Source organism: Bactrocera dorsalis, chromosome 4, assembly GCF_023373825.1.
Source record: "Bactrocera dorsalis isolate Fly_Bdor chromosome 4, ASM2337382v1, whole genome shotgun sequence".
NCBI classification, from domain to species: Eukaryota; Metazoa; Arthropoda; class Insecta; order Diptera; family Tephritidae; genus Bactrocera; species Bactrocera dorsalis.
In genome coordinates, this window is record NC_064306.1 from 35,897,909 (window position 1) to 35,911,261 (window position 13,353).

A 13,353-nucleotide genomic window follows, 5' to 3' on the forward strand; every position below is an offset into this window, starting at 1 on the left:
ACTTTAGTATCCAGTCAAGAGTAACAGGCCAATTGAAAAGTCTCTGACCTGACACATAGGTGGCTCTACTAGAATTAAAACCATATGATTTTTAATTAGCTCTAACCTTCGAAAAGCGCATGTATAAATTTGACAGTTTTCGAATCACTCGTTAGAGAATTATATCATTTTCAGAGAACCAACTTTTGTCATTGTGAAAAAAGAGGAAAAAGGAATTTTGCGTGTTGATAAAATATTGCTTCTTAAACGGAAAAAATGCAGTTGCAGCCAGGGTTTGGATTGATCAACATTATATGGACTCTTCACTAGAGAAATCCACCACTTGGAAGTGCTTTGTAGGGTTTTGAAGTGGTGAAATGAGCACCGTAGTCGGTAAACGCAGTGGACGCCCAAAGGAACTAATTATCGATGAAAATATCAAAATCAGTCCACAAAATAATTTCAGACGATCATTAAGTGAAGTTATTCGAGATAACAGGCTTTCTAAAGATATTCAGTTGATTTCATCCTATCATTCAAGAACATTTGGTTATAAGAAAGCTCTGTGCAAAGTGCTTTACGAAGAAAGATGTGAAGAACGAAGTTGACGAAAACCATCTGTATTTGAAGAATTTTCCCAAAAAAAACATCAATTTTTCTAAGGGAGGACGGGACTTGTCATTTGACCTGTTATCTCAGTAAATGAAAGCTTAATTATAACACAATTAATTAAAATAAGCGATATAAATTCATTGCCGATTAAAGTTTCCTTTTCATTAAATTTAGAAAGAGTCGATCTCTAATACACTAACGAAATAAATAGAAAAGAAAGATGTTTAAGGGATCGTCTCAGTGTGATATTTTCAATAAATCAATATTTTTGCATTATCAGCTTGTATACACTGTAACAAACATACTCTCAAATTTCGAAATCGAAATTCAAAATATTACGGTCACTAAAGCGTTTTGTGTAGAAAGGGAAGAGCGTGGCGCACATGGCGACTCCAATCTTTAAACGCGTTTTTCTCAGAATGGTCTTTTTTAAACCCGGTTTCCACTCTCGAAAGAAGTGTTTTGAAGATATCTTATTCCAATTTCGAGGGAACATTTTTAAAGTTAGTCTCTATCGCGCTATGGAAGCTTTTTTTTGTCGAAAAAAGGATCAAATTCGACACTTTTTGTTCAAACCGCGGCCATTTGTCAAATTTCAAAAAAAAAAAAAAAAACATAGCTTCCGTTGAGGGATATCGATTTTCCAACAGATTAATAATCTTTTTGAAATTTATGTTCTAGATCTAAATTGCGCGCGCAATCGTGGATATCGTACATATGACCGTTTTTACGTGTCATTTCAACAATTTATTTAACTATTATACGCTCCATAAATAAACATAAAAAAAATTTTTGCATTCGTCGTGAATGTATTTATTTATAAACAAACCGGGCCGATTAGTTAATTTCAACATTAAAAAAAATATCGTGAAAATCAGTAATTTTTCGGAGGGTCACACTTAAGTTGCTGGACCACTACAGTAAATTTCAAGCTGGACCAACATCTACGTAGGCAGCCAAGCAGCAATCAAGACATCTCGTATCGTATATTGGTGAAGTATATTTTGCGAAGCAGAGCAGCAGTAAAAAATACTGCTAGAAGCAAGCCACTTCACTTCTACTGAAGGTCTCGAGTACAATGAATGGTGAACGGCTAACACCAGAAAACGTGATCAACATTGTGAAACCCATGTATTGTCTATACGACGACTTGAGCAGAGGCATGGTCAAGAAAATCAAAACCCAATGGAACGAGCTACCTAGGTGCAAAACTGCAAAAGTCATTTGCAAAATGGTAAATTGGAAGTACAAAAAATGCCTATTGCCATTCGATAGAAGATATTTTAGAAACGTTATCGATATACTAACTGGTCACTGTCTGGTGGCAATGCACGTCCGCAGAGTGACAGATCGAGAATACTGCATGAAATAATTGGGTCAAGGTACCAAGGAAACGATTTAGCATCTCTTGTGCTCTAGTCCTGCATTAGCAAGACTGCACTGTAAGCATCTGGGGTTCCCACGGTACGAGGCCACAGGGTCTGTTGAAATTCACGGCAAGCGCAGGTATCTTAAAAGATGACTACTGCTATCTAGTAACTGAACTTGATCTGTTATCGCAAGGTATCAAACCTGGTCTATCCATGGCTCATTGGGCTACCGGATTAACCTAACCTAACCTTCATGATTTCAAATCACAACTATTTTGTTCCGTGTAATTATTTTAACTCAAAATGGCGGGGATCATTTCAAAATCATAATATTAGAAATCAATGTATTTACTTGTATTATTTATCTGTTTATCTGCGTGGGTTATGGTCTATAGGCAGCAAGTTTTATAATTAAATTCTGATTGAACGACAGATATGTATGTGGTTTGTTACTATACGTACATACATACTTGTATTAAGTAAATATAATACATACATATATATATTTATATACTTAAATGCACGGCATTCGATAAGGCTTAACCAAATTGCTTTTTGATGAGAGATTCCATACTTACGCACCAGCAGCCATTAACATAATTGCAGCTATGGCTATGGTACGGGCTATGTGGTATGTGGTTAATAATTTGTATTTGTTTGTAAGTTAGGGTGGGCGGATATTAAAACGAGAATACATTTTAAAAGAAGATATAAAAAAATAGAACATATTTTTTCTATTTTCCTCAAATCATGGAGACTTGTCGTGGACGAACAACTCGTTTTGCTTACTACGAATGGGATCCACTTTCAAGTATATGCGGGAGACATTGTTATTACAGCTAGAGGAAAATTTGAGATTACTCTCTGAGATATTGTGCAAAGCGGACTAGTGGTAGTGCAGTGAAGTTGGACGTTAAGGGCCCTGCCTCAGGAACCTAGCACTTGGGGGCACAAAGATAGAGATGACTAATTTCGTCAAATATCTTGGTCTCACGCTGGATTCCACTCTATGCTGGAAGAAGTATGTCGACCTGACCTTTTTGGTGTGCCATAGACTCGCTGGTAAATCCTGAGGCTGCAAGCCAAGGATTGTCAGGTAGTTGTACACCATGATCGTGCGACCGATTATCACGCATCACAGAGTTCGGTAGGACTTCAACTATCTGCGTGTCATGCACATATGCTCGTCGACGCCACTTGAAGTTAGAACTCACACCGCTTCACCGGTCAAATGACACCGCGTATTAAGGAGTTGAGTGGCTCTTCGCCCAAGGGACAGCATTACAAAAAGGGTAAACGTTATTAAGAAGTTCAACGTTATCCTTAGCAGCAAAATGGAACGATTCCGCTATCGAGCTACTGCTTAAGGATAGTACAATCAAGTGGTACACCGACGGCTGGAAAACGTCGGAGGGAATTGAGATGTACAACTAAGATATTCTAGTCTCAAAAGTAGTGCGATTTTTTTAATTATATGAAGAAGCATTAGTTAATGTTGGAGTTAAAAATGTCTTAAAGTCAAACACATGTGGTAGACAGAATATATTTTCCGTTCACACGACAGTCGGTTCTAATTAGCCGGAACTAAACTGAATTTTATCCGAATGAGCACTGTCAACTCGGCATCATACCTAGAAATTATTTCAGGAATGTTTTCTGCTGCTGCAACTTTCTGGATATTTTTTTCATTATTATAACCCGAACAGGATATATAAAGTTTGCCGTGATGCTTGTAGCAAGTAGAAGGAAATCTTAGAGATCCTATAGAGTCCGTTCGTCGGTCCGTCTCCATATGTACACCAGTGTATGCGAACTAGTCCCTTGGTTTAAGAGAGACCGGTTTGAAATTTTGCACACGTCTTTTTCTTCGCAAGAAACTACTAATTTGTTGGGAATGTCGTTATCAGAACACTATAGCATATAGCTGTCATACAAACTGAACAATCAGAATCAAGTTCTTGTATGGTAAACTTTTTTATTAGACGAGATATCACCACGAAATTTAGCACAGAATATAACCTTAAGAATCGCTGCTATTCTCGAAGATTTTGTTTAGTTCGGAGCACTACAACATATAGCTGCCATACGTACCGAACGATCCTTGTATAAAAAATATTTCCATTTGACGAGATATTGCCACGAAATTCGGCACGACTAATAACCTCAGAGATCGCTACTATCCCAGAAGAATTAAGCTGTCATACAAACTGACACTAAAGATCTGCAAAAAGTTAACTGTGTTCCTGGTAAAGTTATCTAACAAGACAATCTTAGTACTTGGAAATGATTGAAAAGGCAATACTATGATCATAAGGAGTGTTTGTGTTCCAATTTGAACTATTTTTCAGCTATGCTTAAGCAAGTGGCATGCATTTTTATACTTTCAACTAGCTTCTAGCCAAATTTGCTAACTTTTACACCACCTTAATGCTTGTCGCATCATCAACGCAAATGTTGCAATGTCTGCCGCATTGAATGTATAAATAAATATGCCAATGAATATGAAATGCTTGCGGCAAGTGGTGATTTCGCTCATACACAGTATTTATATGCGCCACTTAAGGCAAATAACACTTTTTTGCGAGTTGTTATTGTAACTTCGACGCGAAGTCAGTGTAGCGATTTTATGCGTGCAACAAAAGCAGAGCCAACAACCGGCGCCGCACAACGAGCGGCCAATCAAACGGCACTTCCATAAAGTTTAATTATTTTCGCATTAATTGCTGGCGGAATACCGTTATTAAAGTAGGTATATTGTATGCTTAAACTATTTACTTTGCACTCACCTGTCTTTAGTAGCTGCTGCGACCACGACGCAAGTTGTTGTCTGTAAGTAAACAAAAGATAAAAGGAGATAAATAATTTTTCATTTCAATGACTTCATTTGTATATTTGCAACTGAAATAAAGTCAAATAAGGTTTAAATTGGCGCTGAGTGAAGGCAAATGAAATATTTGGTTGGGAAAATGTTGACAGCTTGGCGCTTAATTCAATGCGAACACTGAGTTATGTAATTAATTTACGCAAAGTCAACGAACAAAGCAGCAGCGAGAGCAGTTGACTTTAGTCTAAGTTTGACCTTATTTTCATTGGTTCCATATATGTTGCTCTCGCCCAGCTTGACTTGTTTATTTTCAGGCATTCATTTGGCTAGTTTATTTTATTTAGGCAATGCGTTTAACTAAATTACCGCTATTTGGATACTAAGCATTCGAGCGACCCGATGAGAGCCCAAGTGTTTGCCCTCCACCCACGCGCGGCCTTCATACTTGAGTCAAGCAAAAGCAAGACCAAGAGGTCACCACTGCCTCATCCGTTTCAGCTCATTTCTTCTCTCAACCCAGTCAACCATCGCCAAAGCTAAAAGCTTTACCCCACCAACTACTCATATTTACAGTTATATTACTCAGTCGCTTGAGGCAAGCCGAATACTTGCGACAAGTCTCAACTTTCCATAAAATTTCAACTATTTGGATGTGAGGGTGTGTTTGTTTGCAGTGACATTAAGGCAAGTCAGGCATTTTTATTACAAAAAGTCACACCGTCGTGTCACCACTAAGACATTTCATGTCGTGTAACAAAAACAATGAAGACGTCAACAAATTTGCGCAGTTTAGCTGCACATTAGATGCGCCAACTCTCCCACCACTTTCCTTCCACTTGGGTAAGGTTGATCTCTTGGCAAGGCATTGACGATTATTCAGCTTTCATGGTTGTTGTTAAATTTGTTGTAGTTGTCGATCTTTGTTTGTATTGTGTTGTGCGAAGAGCAATGCGTTGTATCCGGTGTTGCTGCAGTCATTTGGGCGCGGCGTGCGGAAATTGTTGGCACACTTAAGAAACACAACAAATGCGCGATTATTTGTTGCTTGGCTTATTTATGTGCGCACGTGAGCGATGAGGGAGTGAGCAGCGTCAGCGTACGCGAAAAGCGTATTAGCGCATAAATAAAAAATATATTGTATATGGTGGAAATGAGTGCGCCATGTCGTATGAGTAACAGATTAACGCAATTGAGTGCGCGAACATCATTAGGGGACTTAATGTACTCAAACACGAGTGCATGGAAAATATACTATTGATGGTAGTGGTTTAATTCTTTATAAAAAATATATAAAGGGTGTAATTTTGGAGGGTTGTTAATGTGGGTGAAGGTGGGAATTTACTTCTACGAAATCTTTTTTATCTTACTTTTAGAGTACTATTTACTAGAGGCAAAAATTGAAAATGCTACTTGACAGATGTTGGTAACATTTTACAGGCGAGGCATTGCCTTGATATAATTAATATTAGGCAAGCATATGAATTGGTAATGGAAGAGGTTAGTTCTGAATTTCATTAAGATTTATTACATATTGGCCGATAAATACGGTATTAAGTCAACGGAAGTTCGAAAATCGTTATATTTTATTAGGTTGTCAAATATCTCCCTTCCGCCTTTTCGTCTTTTGAAGTTCGCGACTACGTGTAATGCGCTACAGAGCTCGTATCTGGCAATTCTATACATCTACAAAACGACGCTATGCATGATTAGTTTGGATATTGCATTCAACAGTTTTCGATGTGTAAACATGGAGACTTATTTTAAAGTTTCCCTTCGTTAAAGGCAAATTCTCTAGAGAAACGTTCCGTGAGATTAATGGTGTTTTGAAGGATGGTACTCTATCACTTCGAACTGCGGTGGAATGGTTTTGACGATTCAGAGCGGATGAAAACGACACCATGGATATGCAAAATCATGCAAAACATCGTGTTAGACCGGCATGTGACATCTCGTGACATCGCCCAGAAAATGGAAGTTAGTCACCAACAATTTTAAACCATCTACAGAAGGCTAGATATACAAAAAAGCTTGGTGATTTGACGCCAAAAAACCTTTTGAAACAAATCAACGCCTGCGATATGCTGCTAAAACGCAACGAACTCGACCCATTTTTGAAGCGGATGGTGATTGGCGACGAAAAAGGATCACATACGACAATATCAAGCGATAACGTTCGTGGTCGAAGGCCGGTGAATCGTATCAAACAGTGGCCACGCCGGTATTGCCGGCCAGGAAGGTTTTGCTGTGTATTTGGTGGGATTGGAAGGGTATCATCCACCATGAGCTACTCCTATATGGCCAGACGCCTAATTCCACCATCTACTGCGAACAACTAGACCGCTTGAAGCAAACTATCGACCAAAAGCGTCCAGAATTGGCCAACAGCAAGGGTGTAGTGTCCCATCAGGTCAACGCCAGTCCACACACTTCGTTGATGACTCGTCAGAAGCTACGGGAGCTCGGATGGGAGGTTTTATCGCATCCATCATATAGCCCGGACAAAGCGCCAAGTGATTACCACCTGTTCCTTTCCATGGTGAACGCCCTTGTTGGTGTAAAGTTGAACTTAAAAGAGCCTTGTGAAAAGTGGCTGTTCGAGTTCTTCGCAAATAAGGAGGGAGGCTTCTACGAGGGGGGTATTATGAAGTTGCCGTCTAGTTGCAAACAACTTATCGAACGAAACAACGCATATTTGAACTAAAACCGATCACTGTAACACTTTTTATAAAGCATTGAACAAAGAGTAAAAAGCGGAAAGGAGATATTTGACAACCTTATATTAGGTATATGGGGGCTAAGGGAAGCATTGACCCGAATTTACCAATTTATGGCATATGGGCATTCTGTCATCATCAGAATATTCTCCTCGAATTTCAATACTAGAACTCACAGATTGATTGATATAAAAAATCACGCACATGCACCGGGGTCCATGCATTTGGTGTCTGAATTATAGTCCGAATACATTAATTTTTGGCTATGAAAACACTGTGAAAGCAATTCTTCACCAAGTTTGGTTGAGTTGGTTTCAGCGGTTTGGAAGATATGTATGTTTAACTGTTTAGGTGGCGAAGCCACGGCTATATTAAAAGAGTTTTGTTTGTCAGATGTCCCTCGCTACCTTGGTGTCTTGGACCACTTCCATCTTTCCAGCGGAAGTGGCTCTCGTGAAGGTTGCAGTAAATATACTGTTCCGTAGTGCAGCTTACTTCAGAGAGGCGTGCTTTCACTCCGTTAGCCGAACGAGACTTCGGGCTTGCTGATTGTGTTCTCAAAACTAGTCAAAGAGTGCATAAGCTCATTAAAAATAGCTTCAATATTCTTCCACATTACATGTTCCGATGGGTTGATAGGGAGAGAACCGTTTCCTGAATTCTTCATCCGATTGGATGCGAGTTGATTTACCGATATGCGTTGGATCTCCAGTGAGCTCAGCAAGCGCTGTTCAACAACCAAAATTTTTTGCGACTACGAAATCCTTCTGGTCCAGAGTGAACCATAAGAGGTCCTCATTTATTGCGCTGCTTTTGTCTGACTGCGATTGAAATATGAAATTATGGATTTGTTTGCTCACTACAAGTTACCAATATTGAGATATACATACTAGGTTAACTTGAGAAAATTCGCTTCATGCCACATTGCTTTTTTCCGTCACTGCATTATATTCCAAACGACCACCTGATATAAAGGCACTAAACTAAGAAAACTCATTTCTTCCACCACCCACCGTCACCATCACCCATTAGTGCCGCTTATACCCATAAATAAGCAATATACTCTCGCACAAGCACAAATGTGGCAGCTAAATAGCGGAAATTACGCAGTCATTTCATTTTCTTCTTCCACTTTTATATACTTAAATTTGTATAAACATAAATTTGCTCGCATGCCTTTTGTAAAATTTAGTTGGAGAGTGTGAGCGACTAAGTCGAGTGTAAAATGAACAACGAGCCGCCACAAAAGCGCACATGCAACCGCAAGTAAACCGTGTGCAACAACAAGCGCAACAACTCTTTCACTTAGTGGCTGCGGCGGCATTTCCTCGCATTCACTCATTCTTCTCACTTTGCCACAAAGCTAATCTTTTCAGCCGCTTAAGCACCTCGAGCAAGTACAAAAGCGTAAATCGTTTGGAGTACAAAAGACTGAACATTCGCAACTTGTGTGTGCGTACATATGGCTGTTCGTACAGGTAATGACTGGAGTTAGTCATAAGTTAGAGTAATCGTTAGTAGAGTGAGATATGATAATATTTTGGGATGATATTGAAACTTAAGTAGTTCTAATGGCAATCAAAAGAGTTTAGAGAAAATAACATCCATGCTTATATCATAGAAGAATTGTGAGTATATGAATATAATACTCAAAAGGTTTCGACATTTGGAGACCAAATGGTCAGTTAACTAATGTTTAAATTTGTTCAACTATTACTTGTAGAGATGAATATGTTATACATATGTCTGTCCGTCAATGCAAGCAATAAATTAAGTAGAACTGAAATATCTTGATAACTCTTAGTACAAGGCTCTTGGCAACCAAGTAGAGTTAATACTGAAGATGGGCGCAATTGAACTATTGCCACGCCACAAAACGCCATTAATCGAAAACCTAAACACTGTTATAACTAAGCTCCAAATTAAGACTATATAAAACAATTTAAGATTCCATTTGATTCCTACAGCCTCCAGTATACAAATCAGGCAGAAATTAATGTTTTGGGATACAACTTTTCAAAAATATTGGTGCCTTTAAATTCAGCCATCTGATGCCCAAAAAAATGACAAAATCGAAAAACAAACAAATCAAGCCTGCGAACTTTCTATCGAAAATATTGGCTAATTTGTGGGTTATATTATTGGTTAAATTAGTTATATTATCGGTTAATTTGGGAGTTATGTTATTGAAATTTAGAAAAGAAGTATAGTAAGCAAAATAATCGGTTTTCATCCGAACTTAGCCCTTTCTTACTTTCTTTCACATAGCTTTGTTTTTACTGTCGCAAAGTGTGGGAAAAAGTAAAAATCACAATAAAATTAATTTATATATTCTTCATTGAATACTGACAAACCTTCAGGACTCTTCTTTTGTCGTAAAATATCTTTTAATGTAATTTGTTAAAAGCAAAGACCCTCCATTTATCGGACTATCAAGAAAAATCGGAAAATATTTTTAAAGCAAGTGAGTTTTTAGAACAGCGAACCGAACATGACTCATTTTAATTGAGGTATGTATATTCTGGAAGCTTTTTGAAATAAATAACTAACGAACATTTACCGACTATAGCGGTGTTCTTTCTCCATATATATAATATGATCAAAATTCGTAAAAAAAAAGCGATAACTTTCGAAAAAATTTGGTTAGTACTTATTATTTTAGAGAAAATAATTCAGACATGCGTTTAGTTTGACAGTTATCCCTTTTGAAAATTCTTTAGCACTACAAGAACACTCCAGACGAAAAATTTCTGTCAAACGATTTCTTCATTCATGCATTTAAAAAAATATTTATGTAACTTTGCAAAAGTTTTTATCTAATTTATATTCATTAAATAATATAAAGACAAGCTAGATATAAAAAGAAAAGATAAGTTTAGAAAGCTACTTCAAACAAACCGTGCTTTATACGCTAATTAGGGGAAGTTTCGCAGTAAGCTGTTGCGAAAACATATTTATGTATTTCACGTGACGAAGTTTAAGAAATAATAATCCAGATGACATTAGGCACGGAACAGAAAGTTATAACCTTATTCAGTTTACAAATCGATTAAGTTGAGTTATTCTGAATATGAAGCTGAGTTGTAAATTATCTTAGGGGCATTGAATCCGCTCGTTACCAAAAACTAATACTTGGGTTTCTTTTTGGATAACATATATAACTTTCAGCTTTCTAAAATCCACAAATTATTCATTAAAAGCCTTTACCTAAATTGACAGTTTGGTGCGGATTTTGGTTCGGTGGAATCATCGGTCCATACTTCTTTGGAATAAGAAGGCGAGTTGAAGTGAGAAGGCGAAACATTCCCTCCACAGAGTGGTGCGCTGGGTTTGTGACCCGCCACGTAAAAATATTACACCAATGAAAAGGACAAACAGCCTCGGAAGAGAAACCCTTTTTGATGACGACCATGGCAAACTCACAAAGGATAAGCGGTTTCGAAGACGAACTCGAAGAAGAAGAAAACTACTTGTGGGGTTGTTTGAAACCATTGGTCTCTAGTAAATAACCAGTCCCTTTAGAAGTCAATGTTGCTATTCATGAAATACCACTTGATTTAATGGAAAAAGTAATCGAAAATTCGGTTCATCGAGTTCGTTCATACAAAAGAAATCCGGGAGGCCACTTTAACAATGTTATATACAAAACTTAATTATACCGATTGTATTTTACACTAAAAATGTATCCTAAGCTTCTTTGTAATAGTCAATATTTTTAATACAAGTACATATCTACATTTTAAAAAAAGTTTTGATCAGTGAGATTTTTATCTAATGTCAGCTTCACTATGAGCAGTCTCCAAACTACCCATCTAGGTATATGCAAATGAGTGTTTATGTTCGCTGGGTTGCCTACGCAGAAGAGCTCTTCCTGTTGTTAGTACAAATTACGTACACAGCAACCGGTAATTGCATGTTTGCGTGCATGGCCACACATACATGCCTGCCACCAAGAGTGCGAGTACGGAACATACTTATGCAGTGGTGTGAGTGTAGGATGGGGTTAACTTGTTACTGTGAGAGTGACTTGTTTGACACGTACTCATCTGTGTTTACATGCCACTGTCGCTGCACACTCGGAAACACACATAAACACTCATTCAAATGTTACACATACACACTCGTGCGCTGTGTGCGCGCCTAAAATTATGCCAGTTTCGTAAAATGTTAACGAACCTGAACTTCGTGCGTTTTTGGCTTTATGGCAAAGCAATTTTAGGCACTTGCCTTAAATAAAAATATATATACTTCAGATATATAGGCAAACAAGTTTCTATTTGTGCATTGGTAGGTAATTTTTGTGTTAAAGGGCGCAGAGAGCTGGCGCGTATATTCGTTGTTGATGTCAGCAAAACATTTGCTAATATGACAATATTGGCACATTTGTTAGGCAACAGGAGCATGAAAGCACACACACAATTGCACCTGTGTACATTCATAAATGTGCTTTCACCGTAGCATAGATTTTGTGGTCTTTTTGTGCCGGCACTTCCCGGTGCTAGGCTTGGTGTTGGAATGTTGAAGTGGAATTGTTTATGGCAAATAAATTTAAGAGTAAATGGGACTATTTTCGGATTTTCATTCTTCTCTATGGAAAAATTTAAACAATTTTAGAGAAAATAATATTTTAAAATCATATGAACATAACAAAAATACAAAAAGAAGCTCGATGTTTGGGTACCGCATGAATAGTCTGTGAAAAATTTAATGGACCAAATTAAAAGCTGCGATTTTTTGCTGCAACGAAATGAAATCGAACCATTTCTGAAGCGAATGGTAAGAGGAGACGAAAAGTGGATCAAATATGAAAATAATGTGCATAAAAGATCATGGTTCCAGCGTGTTGAAGCTCAACAAATAGTCCCAAAGTCGGGATTGACACCTCGAAACCTTATGCTGCGTGTTTGGTGGGATTGGAAAGAAATCATCCACTATGCTGCTCAAGCCTGAGCGAATGATTGATTCTACATTTTAGTGTCAACAACTGATGAGATTGAATCAAGTAATCGAAAAAAACCGCCAGAACTGATCAACAGAAAGCCCTTCATCTTTCATCCGGACAACTCTAGACCACACACATCTTTGATGACTCGACAAAAACTGGGCTAGCTTGGCTGGGAAGTTTTGATGCATCCACCATATGGTCCTGACCTTGCACCATCAGGCTACCATTTATTTCGATAAATACAGAACTCCTTTAGTGGAATAAAGTTGCCTTCAAGAAAAGCTTGCGACAATTACTTACTGAATTTTTTCGCCGAGGAACCATACAAGTTTTACGCTGATGGAATAATGTCTCTCGCGGAAGAATGGCAAAAAGTGGTCGACCAAAATGGTATATATTTGGTTCATTAAAGTTCATTAAAAATATAAAAAAAAAAAATAAGTTAAAGTTTAATTAAAAATACCAAAAGACTTTTTCGACTAGCTAATATGTGGTATAAAGTCACACAGTAGTTCGAAAGCCTTTATGTTAGGTATATGCGGGCTCAGGGAAGTATTGACCTTATTCAACCCCTTTTTTCTACACAGAGATACTATTGGCTAGAAAGAATTCTCTCTGAGTTTCAATTATATATCTCATACGTTGGCCGATATTTTCGGCACTAAATTTAATACACACACATTTATAATATAATTTTATTAACTATTCCAACCATACGCAAAATTTAATAACTCCCCACAATCAACCGCCTTCGCCTTCTGCAAGCGTTTCAATCCTCAAAGAAAGGTATTGACTAGCAGTCCGACGCCATTGAAAAATCTCACCAAACACTTCCTTTATTCGCAGCAGCTGCACTTAACTCGAGCCAGTGGCAAGCAGACGCTTAAGCTTATCCGTACTTGCCTTGCG

General features: G+C 37.8%; 1 protein-coding gene across 2 annotated transcripts in view; it reads right to left on the reverse strand.

Moving 5' to 3' along the window:
* The window catches only part of LOC105227268 (uncharacterized), a 545,529-nt gene that overhangs the window by 314,490 nt on the left and 217,686 nt on the right, over positions 1-13,353 (reverse strand). For both annotated transcript variants that reach the window (XM_049456310.1, XM_049456309.1), the window contains one exon: positions 4,748-4,788. The gene's annotated coding sequence lies outside the window, so the exon portion shown is untranslated. The remainder of the gene's footprint in view (positions 1-4,747; positions 4,789-13,353) is intronic.